This window comes from Dermacentor andersoni, chromosome 2 (assembly GCF_023375885.2).
Source record: "Dermacentor andersoni chromosome 2, qqDerAnde1_hic_scaffold, whole genome shotgun sequence".
Classification (NCBI taxonomy): Eukaryota; Metazoa; Arthropoda; class Arachnida; order Ixodida; family Ixodidae; genus Dermacentor; species Dermacentor andersoni.
In genome coordinates this window covers 40,752,948-40,768,522 of record NC_092815.1, presented here as the reverse complement: position 1 = coordinate 40,768,522, position 15,575 = coordinate 40,752,948, and the positions used below count along the sequence as shown (strand labels likewise).

At 41.5% G+C, this 15,575-nt stretch overlaps 1 long non-coding RNA gene across 1 annotated transcript; it reads left to right on the top strand.

Moving 5' to 3' along the window:
• Positions 1 to 279: 279 nt before the first annotated feature.
• On the top strand, positions 280 to 14,525 carry LOC129387762 (uncharacterized). Its single transcript, XR_008614946.1, has 2 exons — positions 280 to 1,688; positions 12,913 to 14,525. It is a non-coding gene; the product is annotated as an uncharacterized lncRNA (long non-coding RNA).
• The last annotated feature ends 1,050 nt before the right edge of the window (positions 14,526 to 15,575 follow it).

Genomic DNA, 15,575 nt, shown 5'->3' with positions numbered 1-15,575 from the left:
TTATTATGAATCATTGATACCCCTTCCCGTCTGTCTAATGTAGACGCCCTTGCACAACAAGGGAAACTTTTATACCATAGCTCAAGTGCAATTAACATGCCCGTTCATGTCTTTTTTCCAACCAGTGTGTCAAAACAGATATAAAATACTCGCAAATATGCAATGACCACTACGTCACTTCACATTTATTCTGCAATATTCTGCTATCTCAACTGCAGGTTGCCAAGAATAAAAAATTACCAGAGTGCACTACTCGAATGGTGTTCACTGTATCTGATGAGTGTCTTGATTTACCTAATTGATGAGATGTCAGTGAAAAGCTTTGTATGATGGTTACAAATGGCCGGTAACAGCATTTAAGACAGCCTAGGATTTGTGAAGGCACGAGAATGAAAGCCCGTGAAATAAATAAAAGGTGAAAATAAACTGCCCTTACCATGACAATGCTTCTGCGCACTATTGCATCAATCTTTACAAAAACTTTGTCAAATAGGGGCACTGGGAAAGAGCAGCTGCAGTTTTTTCTCGACATGTCAGCAGTTTTTGGCGTGCAAGTACAGTCCCTACCAAATGCGAAGTAGCGCGATCTTGGTAACAGTTCGCTTTGCGAACCTTTACAAGACTGTGCCCCAGGTTTGCACATTCATAATATATGCAGTGCACTGATGACACTGTTTCTGTCTGAGACCACTTATTACTGATGCGGAGCGCATTGTCACGTGAATTTCTAAAGAAAAATTCGCTTGTTTGTTTGTTTTTTTTTTGTCGGAAAAAAAAAAGACCACACATGAACTAGGTCGTTGTAACGCTGTTATTGGTCATTTCTCGGCGTATTCCACAACCTTTGCATTGGCACCATATTCGATAAGTAAGGAAATAAACATTCATTACAAGTACATATTAATTGCTTGTTCACAATGGAAAAAAAAAACTTGAGTAGCACAAACATAAACCTATCAACATAGAGTGGGTGATGTTCACGGAAAGCACTCATTAATTTTTTTCTTGGCCACAGTTAGTTGTCATATCCAGTATGTAATTTAATGGTGGTTTCCGAGAAACCTGTACAGGTCTCCTTCGTAGCTTCATGCTAAAGTAGGGTGGGTGAAAATTTTTCCTGTCATGAATTTTACTTGCCTTGCAGGCTTCCACAGAACTGATCTGCCATAATCAAATAGTGCTCTGTAAAGTAAAATAAGGAACACCTTTTGTTCATATACCTGTATTTCACTCATTGACCTCTACCAAGCTACTCATGTAAATATGTATTTACTGCTCGAAAACGGGCAATTCATGCTCCAGTGTGTCAAATTTGCCACCTCCCAGAGCTGCTCCAAAACTTCTTTGACTGCTTCCATCCCTGTATGAGTGGCCCATATAATGTTTAATGAAATTATCACTGGCATCCCAGAAACTTCAACATTTAACATCCGCCTGCCAAAGTGTCTACATCTCAACATTTTGGTTAGAACTGATCACTTTATTTGCTGCAGGACTGAAGCTGTCTTGATATCTACAATACATTGGACACTACATGCAGGATTATGAATGGATACCTGAACACTGCTTGAAGGAGCAAGCTCTACAGCATCACTTATGCTCCTTTCCATGGGTTGGCAAGAGGAACCGTGGCACGCAACTCTACAGGCACCTGTGCTCTTCACTACCTTCGGAGGAGAGATGCATTGGTATGCTGTACATATATTTGACTGTGGGTTCCAGCTGCATCTCTTGCATTGTCATTCGATGTGCAGGTAGAGGAGTTACCTATTGGGCGCACATGTTGGTTAACGATACAAAAAGGAAGGTGCTTCTTTGAACACCGATGACCCTGTCCTCCACTTATTTATTTTAATTTTCTTGTAACCTTATTTTTGCTGATTATATAAAGGTCGCAGGCAATTAAGCCAAGAAAAGCGTTGGTGTAATTAGCTGTGGTTGAAATTGAAATGTAGAAAATATTGAAAGAAAGTCATGAAAGCAGACGAAAGGACCTTGTCTGTGGTGGTGACTGAACCCACAACCTTTGCAGTACACACGCGATGCACTACCAATTGTGCTAACTTGGGTATTTGTGGTATTTATGCCCTGGGAGTGTTAGCCAGCGCCATTTAGAGCCATGGTGGGCAGATGTGGAACATCTTTTTTTGCACGATGGTGTCGCGTAACACCTGAACTGAAGAGAGCAGGCATGTGGCTAATAAACCCATGCATGCTACCTAAAGGCATCAAAGCTGTGAGGTTTCAAACCCTCGCATGAATGAATGAGAAGGAAAACGGGCTTCATTTTTTTAAAATCACGACCATATAAAGCCAGCAGGCAATGAAGCCAAGAAAAGCATAGGGGTAACTAGCTGTGGTTGAAACTGAAATGTTGAATTGGCTCTGCAGCCATCTATCAAATTTCACCGCAATGCATTATCATAACTCAATGGGCAGCACGTTTAAAAATTATAATTCAGAAGACTGCCAGAATTTCAACAAATGAGCAGTTAGCAAGAATGATAGTGTATGCCCTTCTAATATTCTTCTTATTTATGGCACTTATTCGTAACTTTTCCGCTGTGTTATATCAGTGTTTTAATTCGGACCAAAACTGTGCTATAATGTAGCAATGAGGTTATGGTCTAGTGGCGTAAATGTGCATGTTAATAAGAGGGCAAATCACCTTAACGTTAACTGAGAGTTGTTTAAACTTGGGCAGCCTTCCGAAATATACTTTTTTTGAAGTTGCTGTCCATTGAGTTACACTGGTGCACCGTGTCATGCGAGCTACCGCAACGAGATGGCGCCGTGTACACGGTCATGTAAGATGCGGAACGCCTCTGGGAGAGCGGACCAGACCGTGTAAGCCGAGCCGGCATGTAGCCGTGCTTGTTATGCATACACAACCTAGTAAACAGTTCCAGTTAACACTTACGTTTTGTCAATCACGTATGCTCGTCACCCGACCATGACATGGAGGCAACGGTGGGATACTCGACAACGCTGTGAGAAATGCACCACGCAAGTAGAAGTCTACATCACAGCGCACTGCGGTGAATACGAAACTTTGCTACCCATGGCTTCACCTACAGTGTCCACAGCCCAGCACGCAGCTCCACTAAACTCGTTCGTCGTCAAACTGCCGGAAAAACTTGATTTTCGGCAGCCCGAGGAGTAGAAACGGTGGCTCACGAGAAGGAAGGGCTATAGAGCTATCTCCAGACTAAAGACGACGACGAGACGCAGGTGAACACACTCATTTATGCCATGGGTCGTGAAGCCAAAGACGTCCTAGCCTTGCTCAGGCTCTGTGATGCTGAGAAACTCGACTACAACACAGTAATGCAACTGTTCATAAAAAATTTCCTGACATGGATGAACATGATATACGAGTGTGCAAAGTTCAACAGCCAGAAGCAAGACGTGCATGAGACAGCCGATATGTTCATCACCGAACTCTTCAGGCTCGCTGAAGCCTCTGAGTACAGCGCCCTGAAAGAGGAACTGATCTGTGGTAGACTCGTGGTCGGTCCCACAGACACGTAGGTAAGTGAGAAGCTGCAACTTAATGCTGAGCTTACTCTGGAAGCCGCTGTCAACGCTGCTCGCAACATGGCGGCAACAATCAAACAGCAGCAAAAGGACCTACGGCCACAGCTACAATCACTTGAAGCTGTAGACACCATGCACAGCTTCTCGAAGAGCAAAGGAAAGTCAAATAATTCTCGTAAAAACCAGCGTGACCAAACTGTGCTGACATGCAAGTGGTATGGCTCAACAAGACACCTATGATTCACCATCACACACTATGTGCACGGCGAATGGCAAAACATGCAGTGCCTGCAGTAAAAAGGAACACAGCTGCCATATGCTTTTCCGCTTCCAAAAAGCAGAACAAAATGCACATACCAAGCTGTTTTGGAAGAGGTTTACTTGGACAATTAACTGACCAACAGGATCCTGGGCCATGAAAAATCAATGTGATGGTCAATGGCTTCAAGGTAGACACTGGTGCAGATGTGACTGCCATGCCAACAAGCCTCTACGACGAACAAGTCACGGGAAACCTGAAGCAAGCAAAAGAACAGCTGCTCGGACCCGGCAGGACCAAAAAAAGCAACGGTTAGACTGCTACCGTGTGCTGAAATGGCTGGTTGTGTCAAGAACAAATTTATGTAATAGACAAGCTGCATGACGCACTTTTTGACGTCCCCCCGCAATCAAATCCTTCAATGTCCAACCAAGTCTCCTAGAAGTAGCGGAGTCAAAAGGCAAGGTCAGCGACCCAGCCAACATTTTATGCCACTACCTCTACCTGGCTACAGACCTGGGCCTACCTTCTCGGGACCGATTACAATATATCGCTACTCCCTGATGCCAAGCGGTGTGCTATTATGTACTCGGGGCGAGTACCTCTGCCCATGTTGCCGAGTGTCCAAATGTGAGTTGGAGAGAATGGAGAGCCTGGGTGTCATCATAAAGGTCGAAGAAACCACAGAGTGGCATGCACCTATGGTAGTGGCTAAAAATAAAGGAGGCGAGCTTCAAATCTGCAGTGACTTTGGAGGGTTAAAATAGAACATTCTGTGAGAATGAGTCTTAGTGCCCACCATCAATGATTGCCTGGCCAAACTCACCGGAGCTGCCTGGTTTAGCAAACTTGATGCTATAGCCGGTTATTGGTTACTGGTTACCCGAGTCCCAGAGGTACAACACTTTCCTGACGCCACTTGGCCATTTTAAGTTCCTCTGATTGTCCTTCAGAATTTCCACAGCAACTGAATTTTTCCACTGGGAAATGCTAAGACTGCTAGAAGGCCTGGACGGCCAAGCATGTTTGCAAGACGACATAATAGTGTTTGGCCGCACGAAGACAGAACATGATGCACGACTGCACAAAGTACTTCAGCACCTGCAAGAAGCTGGCATCACCCTAAACGCAGGAAAGTGTGTACTACACCAGCAGTAAAAAATCGGGCCCCTTGGTTAACCCCCTTCTCGTTCATTACATAACGAGGGTCTCGAATCTGGCAACATTGGTGCCTTCAGGTACTACGTGTGGGTTTATTGACCAGTTGCCTTCACCCAAAAAGATCACATACTCGTGATGCCTGCGACAGAAAGGATGCTCTACATATCGCCAAGGTTTGTGAGTGGTGGCACTGGCTAACAATCCCAGGGTTAGTTCTAGTAGTAACATAAATACCCCAGAAAATAGATGGGAAGACGGTGCTGTGTTAGCTCGATCGGTAGAGCATCACACACGTAATGCGTAGATGTGGAATCGTTCCCCACCTGCGGGAAGTTGTTTCTTCATCCACTTTCAGTTCCGTTAATTTTCCCTGTGTTGTCCTTGGTGCCTTTGTTTGTTGGCGTCTTATGATTAATAAAAATCGGGCCCCTCGGTTAATCTGCTTTCTTCTCGTTCATTACATAACAAGGGTCTCGATTCCGGCAACATTGATGCCTTCAGTTGGCATGTGGGGCTTTATTGACCAGTTGCCTTCACCCAAAAAGATCACGTACTTGTGATGCCTGCAGCAGAAAGGATGTTCCACATCCACCGCGTGTGTGCCATGTTTTCTAAGAAAGCAGGAACTATTCATATAATCTCTGGAAGTTCATAAAAGAGGGGGAGGGAGGAAAGATTGCAAAGAAGGGAACAGGGTCAAACAAATCGAGGTGTAGCAACCTGTGTAAACCGAAAGCAAAAAACATTCATACACATACTTGTGAGAAATAGAAAAAAAAAGAATAATTACTCAGTCATTCTTTGATATTAAAAGAGCTTCTGATATCAGTTGTGAATTCATGTTTCTACTTCTGCCAAGAATATATTTCAAGTTGTGGATGACAAGTGCATGTGTTACAATGCTCACCTACATTGGTCTTACTTTGTTTTTATATTCTGCAATTGTTCTCTTGCCCTTTCATCAGTGCAGCGTCCAATTTGGCTTGTGTAGAGCTTACCAGAAGTAAGAGGTTATTTGGTAAACCATTCCAATGGCACAATTCATGAACGGTGTTGCATGCCTTTTGTTAAAAGCAGCTGTATTTTTACACTCAAGCGTGGGAAAAAAGCTTAGATGGCTTCTTCGGAACCAGCAGCACGAATGGGGCCCCATATTTGTCATTAACCTTCTTCAGTGAGTGCAACTGCTGTGCTCATGAGGCAGTGCCTCTGGCTGCTTCAAACTGCGCACTGTTACCTTTGCTGCTTTCCACTCCTGAAGTTTTCGCAGTAGGGATTCTGAGATTCCGATGATGAGAGTGAGGGAGGCCAGCTGTTATGAACATGCCAACGTGAGCACAAAATCTATTGCGCCTTGTGTTAATACACATTTTTAGAGCCTATTCAAGGCACATTGGGCAATTGTGGGCTTAACATGGATTTAGGCTGGTTCATACAGTAGCTAACCTTTCTTTGCTCTTAGTTGGTAACTTCAGGAAACATGCGTTAGGGTGAGCATCAAATGTTTACCTAAGATATGCAGCATATTGTCAATGGGTTAATGAAGTTGAGTCTGACGAAGTCTTGTCCAGTTAGGAAGAGTCAAGGGAAAAAACAGAACTGACACCGACCAAAGTGAAAAATTATTTAAAGACACGTGGGAGCCTTGCTTACAATGCTTTCACCATGCGTGTCTCATGTGTAAAGGTTAGTCCTTTTCCGTGCCCATTAAAGACATTTCAAATGTTATCTACCGTATTCTCATGTGTCATATTAGAGTTAGGTTGTAAAAGAATCAAGATATCGATGTATGGAAAAACACTTAGAACCACGGCGTTGTCAAATATCTAGTGATGTAATGTCACAAAGCACAGGAGCATTGCGATTATCACATCTCAAAACCCCTACTGCAAAAGCTTAAATTCCAAATGCAATGAAATTTCACTTTGGCTATATTGGTAATAAATTAGTAGTAAATACTACTGTAGTCATCTTGGCAAAGCTGCGGGGCTGGTATCTAATTTTCTTTTTGATACTCTTTTAATACTGTATTAGCAGACGACACATGAACCTGGTGGTTAGTGGCTATGACGAGAGTCCACATCGCCTTCAGGTTTTTATCACTGCAGGCAGCTGCAGGTGGTCCCTTATCTCGTAGGCCACACTAAGGTGCCCTGCAATCTGAGTCATGCCTCACTGCCAGTTACTGGTAATCGTGGCATTCATTTCAGTCTCGGTATCAAGATTGCGAGAATGCTGTTTTGTATTTACACTGTTTGAATCATTTTTTTATGCAGCCCTAACTTTTGTTGTGGTTGGGCTTTAAGGGCTGTAAAACAGCAAAAGCCAGCAGTGCGCACACTTTAAAGCAGCTGAAGCAGCTGGAAGTACTGCCTCATGAGCACCAAGTGATGCACTCACTGCAGAAGGTTGCTGACAAGCATGGGCTCTGAGTTGGGCTGTTTGGTGTTGCGCTGCCAAGCCTGATGGTGGATAATCAAATTGTAGCTGTGGCAGCTGCATTTTGATAGGTGTGAAATGCAAAAATGCATGTGTGTTTTGCACTGTATGCACAGTAGAGTAACCAAGGGGGTCAAAATTATTCCAGAATCCCTCGTACTTCATGCCTCATAATCATATTGTGGTTTTGGCAAATAAAACTACAGAATTTGGTTCAATATATTAGTTGGTGCCCTTTGATGTTCCAGTTCTCTGATTTTCTTGCTTATAAAAGCTCTGTTCTTGGTATAAATGATGAATTTGTTATTACAGAAGGCTAACCTTTAATCTAGCTTAACTCATTAATTTCCTTTAGTGTCCCTTTTCCATGCATTAAAAGCATGGAACACTAATACATTTGCATTAATTTTTATTTGACTCGTGCTCAACAGCTAGATGCCATAGAAGAGAACTACTACCGTGGGCTTCAAGTTGATATATAAGGTTGCCGTATAAAAGCTTGTCTTTTCTTTTAGAGATAAAAACACCTGAGCCAAGTTTTCTGTCTTTATATAGACTATTGAGATAGGCAAACACCACTTGCATGATAGATCAGTGATTAGTTATGTGTTCAGTTTTTCCCCCACCCCAAAAAAAGAAAGTGAACTTGTGGGATCGTTCTCCACCTGTGGCAAGTTGTTTTTTCATCCACTTTCATTTCGATTAATTTATCATTTCGTTATTTCATTTATTAAGCTCAAGTAATTTCCCCTATGTTGTCCTTGGTGTTTGTTGGCTTCTTATGATATTACTAGTAAAAATTGGGCCCTCGGTTAACCCTCTTTCTTCTCATTTATTACATAACGAGTGTCTCGAATCAGGCAACATTGATGCCTTCAGGTAGCATGTGTGGGTTTATTGACCGGTTGCCTTCACTAAAAAAAGATCACGTTCTCGTGACGCCTGCGGCAGAAAGGATGTTCCATGTCCGCCGCCAAGGTCTGTGAGTGGTAACGCTGGCTAACACTCCCAGGGTTCTACAAGGAAACAAATACCCAAGAAAGTGGATCGGTAAACGGCGCCGCGGTGCTCAATTGGTAGAGCATCGCATGCGAAATGCGAAGGTTGTGGGATCGTTCCCCACCTGTGGCAGGTTGTTTTTTCATCCACTTTCATTTCCATTAATTTATCGTTTCATTATTTCATTTATTAAGCTCAAGTAATTTCCCCTATGTTGTCCTTGGTGTCAGTGTTTGTTGGCTTCTTATGATATGAATCATAAAAATAGGGGCCCTCGGTTAACCACCTTTCTTCCTGCAATAACATTTTTCATGGAGGATAACAAAAGCACGCTTGACTTTCTTTAAAAAAATATGCTTCATGTAGACAGTTTCTGCGTCCTTGTCTGTTTGCAACCTAAAAACATGAAAAACAGCTAGTAAAAGGCAGCAGAAAATTTTAAACGAACTGCTGATATTGCAGTAATAAAAACTCTTCACAAAGAATAGCTAATAAAAATATTTTAGAAATTTCAGTGGTTTTCTGAAAATAAAATTGGCATGGAAAAGGTTAATCTTGTATGGGGCACTAAGAACAGTAGTAAAACAAATTAGTCACCTAACGCAATCTGTGTAATGAATTGAGGATAAGTGCTCTATAAACAATTACATGTTTTCGATGAGAGATGGTGATTATTTTCCGACACATGTCGATCTTTATTTGCTAATGTGGAAAACCACAATCGCTTCCCTCTCAGCTCTCTCGGGGCTCTGCAACTAACCTCATGTGCTGGAAGATAGGGAAACACCCACGGCTCATATGTTCAGCCATGTGGCTACTGTAGTTATTTGTGCAAGTTCTGGGTTCACCCACTCCCTCATTGAAACATTGATAATGATTACGATTACTAATACTCGTTTCCATCCAGGAGCCAAATCAGCTTGTAGTTGATGCTAGTCCTGTTGACAGGTCTTTATCCTTGTTTCTTCCTGCTATCATACTTCTAAGAATAAATAATCTTGCATACTGTTGCTGAAAGCTGGGAGAGTTGGTTACTGGCATTAGGAAACATAGTTACTACACTATAAGATACACATGAAATGCACAGGATGAGCACTACACATGAACTTGTTTTAGTACATGAGTGCGATTATATGAATGCATGAAATGCTCAAATTTGCAGCAAAATTTGACTATACGTGACATATAACATACATCACTCATTCTATTTTGCATGTACCGTACATCTTTTTCAAGTAATCAATTCTTATATTCGAGATTTCAATAGAAGGTGTGCTATTGCATTTATCGGTTTTTCTGGGAAGGCCCTTATATATCAGTGTGGAATTTTAGGCTTACATTTTCTGAGTATGTTGTGCTGTTGTATTTTGCCATGTATTGACATCTTTTACAATGTCCCGCAAGTGTTTCAGGCCTTGCTGACACGCTAACCTGCGCAGAATGCTCAGCCTGTCTTTGAGGCACCTTTGAGTGCCTTTAATGCCTTCAGCAGCAAGTGTTATACCCGTCACACGAGCATGCCAAAGGTCCTTTGAAGTTAAGGAGCATTGAGCTTTCAAAGACATTAGTTCAACGGATATATGTCGGTGCTACATGGTCTCCAGGTTGTCTCCGTTGAAGCTTTTAACAGAGACCGCAATGTATCCTTAGCGCTACCATCACCTTGAAAGTAATAAAAAAATATAGCCCAATGCGTCTTATAATAAATTTGTCACATTTTTTTCAGCAACATTTATTTTTCCTAATACATAGAAACATCAAAACAAAATGCACACGTAGTAAAGGCATTACTTTATCACAAACAGATGTATTTATTGTAATGATGGCCACCATGTGTACCGCTTCGTACACCGCACATTGGCGTCGATTATTCATTGTTGCCTTTGCTTCAGCTGCTTTGTTTCGTTCTTTGTGGCTAGATAGCGGTAGGTACACGTAAACGCTGTAAAAACTAAAAAACAAAAGTGACAAGGAAAGATGTGCAGAAAAAAGCCAAGGAGACTGGGATACCTAGCAGCCACTAACCAAAGAACCAAATCGCACATGGCAACCGTGTTGTGTCGAGGTTGCTGCTGACGACAGGCCGTACCGGTGTTGCTGTACCGGCGCTTTCATGATGGAGATTGCGGGTGTCCCGAAAGTGTTTAGTACTTTAGTAACAGTATTCAGTACTTATAAGCTTGTTCTGAAGAGGTAAAAATTGAACTTCCATATCTTTAGATTATTTTTTCTACTGTCAGACGCCCTCTAGGCTTGGGAGTATTCCCTTGAGGTTTCAAAGGACGAACGCGCACTCCTTTGACTCAAAGCCACCTTCCAGTAGGGCTCCATTGCTGTGCCTGTGTGACAGTGCACATTCTCCCTTGAAGTAAAGAATCTTTGGTTCAAAGGACTTTGAAAGTGCCCGTGTGACTGGGGTATTATGTAGGATAGACCAGGATTTGTGGTAATGGCAGGCTGCAGGAGCATTGTGCACAGATGTAGGTGGTAACAGCATCTGGATATCTCACAAAACATTGCAAAACATGCCAAACTGTGACTGTACACATGCAGTTTGCAAATATAAGGCAGGGAAGTGCAGATTTGTATACTAGGTCTTTTCCATCCAAGAAACCAATAACTGCATTAACAAACCTTCTACAGGGGTCTTGAATAAAGAAGTTGGTTACTTGAACAATATGATGTATGACATGGGTGCATCATGAATCACATAGTTTATATGTCGTGTATTGTGAAATTTCCTGCGAATGTGTCGTTTTTATGTATGTAATCATTGTTTAGTGAGGTTGCTTGATGTCCAGCACCCATTCTCTGCATATCATGTTGGTATTTTGTTTTGTCTTAGAACTGTAATTATGTTTCATAAAACCTTACAGTGCTAAAATTAGACTTTGGGGCAGTTTGGTCTTTTCATCCACATTCTTGTTTTTGTCATTTCCCTTACCATGCAAGCATTTTTCTGGAGCACTTGCAGTATTTCGTCATGCTCTTGCATTTACAAACCAGATGTCTGTCTGTGAACAGCTCAAACCACTTGTAGCATGCAAATCTGATGCATCCTCAATAGAACTCCATAGTGAATGTATTGCTAAAAATATTTTTCAGGGGATGAAGCACTTCTATAACTACAAAGTTTTGCAGCAATAAAGAAGCAAAATGCTTGCATCTGTGTAATCTATATATAATATTTTCTTTGTATCATCTTTTATCTGACTGTCTGTCAGCATGGTAACATTGCATATTATCTTCTTAACATTCATGAGTTCCAAATAGCTACTATAATCTTTTTGTCCTCACATTTTCTGCAATATCCTTCACCGGAAGGACAACTAGCAGTTCACTTGATTTACCACTTACAGGCAACAAATTAATCATAATAGTAGTGTCATGCCTATTGCTTAAAAGCTCCTAAACGATTTTGCACATCTGAAAGTTCCTTGAATTCATGCAAGCAGGTGCTGCTTATATGATGGCTGAATGCTCATGTGATTGGTTTTTAGGCCAATGTGAAAGAAAAACGCCAGTACCTATGTGTTGCTTTATGATGTTGACCTGTATTCATTATTACGTTGGTGAACTGTGTGTGCACTCTGAAGATATGCACATTACTGCTGGTGTTTCGTATAATCTGTGTATAATACAACAACATATATTATCAAGAACACATTCATTTTATTAGTTTTTTAATATGTTGTCATGATTTCCTTTCATTGTCAGTGCTGCAAGGCGTCCTAATACCTAATTAAAGAGCTTCTGCAGACATAAAGAGTTGATTCAGAATTTCAGAAGCTTTTAATCACTGCAGCTATAGGTTTTTTTAATATAAGCTTTCTTCACTACAAAATGGGGGTTCCTAAATTGGTTATTTGCGCCTATAAACCACCCGAGCTGGATGAAAATACTTTTCAGAAATTGCTCGAAGCTCTATTATACTTAAGTCAGAATAAGAAGATACTCTTTGCAGATAAAAAACATTAATGGTCTATCTCACATAATGAAACATTCTGGAAGGCCTTGTGGTCATTCGTAGAAGCACTTGTTTGTAGCTTTGTCAGTGCCGTGATGTTTCAACCTTAGCCTACAAGATAACGATACTCACACCATGTGAAATTTTCGCGAAGTAGTCTGTTTGTGCATTCTGCGACTTAAAAGGAAGAGGTCTGGACACTGACCAAAATGGTTTAAAGTACTTATTTGAATTTTTGAAGCTATGTGAATTTATTTGAATTTGAAAATGTAAAAAACTATTTTAAACATTTTGGTCGGTGTCTGGACCTCTTCTTTAGTATGCATCATCCCGACCAGACGGGCTTTCGTCATACTCTCCACTTCATCCAGTCTGCAACTGTACAATGGGCTGTAATTTTTCCTAAAATCTGAGGTGGCCAAGATGCACTTGGAGTGGTAGCATTGAATGGCCCAGCACTGTTGAATAATTGGTGATGCTATGTTTAAATATTCATGCGGTGTCTGTTTGCAATACAATAGTACATAATCTATTTTGTTTGGTTTTCCAGAATGCTCCCTATCATGCACTGCCATCTCAACAGTACCATGGCCTTTTGTGTGGATTCCTTCCCTTTTGAAGGCCACCACTGTTTGCACAGCATCACAGCCTGCCTGCCTTGATCTTGCGGAAGAAGAAAATACAAAATGCCTATTTTTTGAAATGCATGCATGGCTTCATGCAACACCACCTGTCGTCGGGGTGTTAAGGCTTTTTGCAGAGAAAATGTAATGACGCCTTATGTGTGCCCTGGTGGCAAAGTGTTTGCCTCTTTGCCTGTGTAAAAATTTCACACTTATGGATACTGTTAAAGGTTCCTGTATCATATTTTCTTTCACATCCTAAGAAATTTTTGTTTCATTATAAAACTAAAAATTATAGTTGAATTGCTGCTTTGTGTGATATGCAATATTCAGCTGAAGGTGATCAGCAGAGGTCGAACAAGTGTTATGTCAGGTGGAGAAATTTTTTTGAGAAGTGGACTTCTTCGTTAGGGTAACAACCGTTTTCCTTGGCAGTATTTATATAGTTCACTTTTCTCCACTCCATGGATATCCAGCAAAATGAGTGAGTGCATAGAGAAGGTGAGGTAAGTTTAAATGCTCACCATGGGGGTTTAGTTGGGGTAGCAAGGTGTGCAGAAGTATGGGAGTTTGGCAGGTTGCTGGCACCAATTTCTATGAGTGATCTTGTTGTTTGTGTCTATGTCAGTTATATAAGGCGAGGCGTCTTCTGACGCCAGAAATTTTGAAAAAAAAACTCCTTATATTTGTGGAAATTCAGTATGTGCCCCTGGGGCTACTACGAGCACTTGGGGCCACTGGGTAGATGCAGCTCTCCAATGAACTTTTTTGACACAAACTTGTGTATGTACACTGGGTGTGTGCCATTGCATATGTGCCACTCTTTAATGAACCTCTTTGATGCTGACTTAGGTCATGGGGCATCACAACACAAACCTATGTAGCGACATCTGTGTAGCAAGTGTGAGCTGGAATTGTCTGCTTGGATTTTCTTTCCCTGATGACGACTAGTCCCCTTGTTGAATTAACTTCAGCCTGAGATATCACCTGTTTGTCTACTGTTATCACATTATGCCCATTTTGCTGTGAACTTGTCATGTTCTCTAGCTGGCAAGCTTGAATTTCAGGTGCTGCACGCTAAGGAAATTGATTCAGAGTGGGTGGTACCACTTCTGCTTTTTCTTTGCAGCTGTGTGTTACATGAGAGAATAAGTTGTACGTAGATGTCTATTAGAAATAGCATAGGTATTCAAAGGTACTTTCATTATGTTCTAGGTCATTGGTGCTGTCTGGCCTCCTTTGCATCATTTTTTGTAGCATGCTTTTTACATGCAAAAACAAATGTGGCCTGTTCTAATGCATGCAAGGACTGCCCAATAGCTCATGATGTTTTGAGCCGCTGAATTTCAGTCTTGGCTGCACTTGTGGATTTTCAACTGTACTGAAGCTTGCAATATGCTTGAATTTCCTGTCAAACTGGTTTGCTTGTTTGTATCCAATTTATTGAATTATTTCACTTTCATTATGCTAATAGTCATTGATTGTACTATCATGCTGGCACATTTGATTCTGGAACTGCAATAAATTTCCAGACATTTTATTGCTTTGTCATGGTTTTTGCACTCGTCAGACACAATCTACTAAACACACACACAAAAAGAACTCCCTTCAACCTCGTAAAATTCCCAAAAAGTGCATAATAAACTCCCAGACCTACCTGTAAAAGCCCTAATAAGGAGCTAAAATGCACTCCCAAAACATCTGTTTAAAACTCCCTTAGTAAAACAGCTCCTTAAAGCTGTAAAAATTCACTCCCAAGCATTCTCGTATATGTTCCCATAAAAAGCAAAAATCGAACTCTCAAAACTATCCATAAGTGCTCCCTTAAGCAGAGCTCCCAAAATATGGGAACGGTTGCTCCCAGGTTTACACCTAAGCACTCCTACAAGGAGGTAAAATAATTTCCCAAAGGTATCCTTCAAAACGCCCTTAAGAAGCCAAACGTTTCGGAAAATATGTACGTAAGAACTCCCATCGCTTCTCCTATAAATTCCCATAAGAAGCAAAATAAAATACCCATGTCAACTTGTAAAAGCTCCCAAAGCTCCTCATAAGAACTTCCATAGTTCTGGTGTTCAAAAGAGGAATGAAAAACTCCCAACGTTCCCCATATAGACTCCTGCAACCACTCGTGGGTTGGTGTTCAAAGGAGAATTAAAAACCTCCCATAATTCTCCATATAGACTCCTGCAACCACTGAGGGGTTGGTGTTCAAAGGAGAATTAAAAAACTCCCATAATTCCCCTTAACACCACCAAACACAAGGGTGTGAAAAAAAACTCCGTTCGAATGGAGGATATTGTCCTCCCTTAAGGGCTGAAGTTATGCAACGAGGCCAAAACTCCCTAAAAGGGTCAAACCTGTTTACAGTGTGGGAGACCCTAATACGGTCCCCCGAAAAAAAGCGATCATTGCCTGGGCGGAAGAGGTCGCCGCAAACAAGCGGCCATCTACAAAGCGCTGAAATTTTGCTTGAATAAAGTTGTTTCCTCGTCGGCTTCAAACAACGAGGCAGCGACGATCGAATTTGTAGTAAAGCTCAATCTCGCCGAGGCGACTAACAACAGATGAAGATCCGACGTGTAAAGAC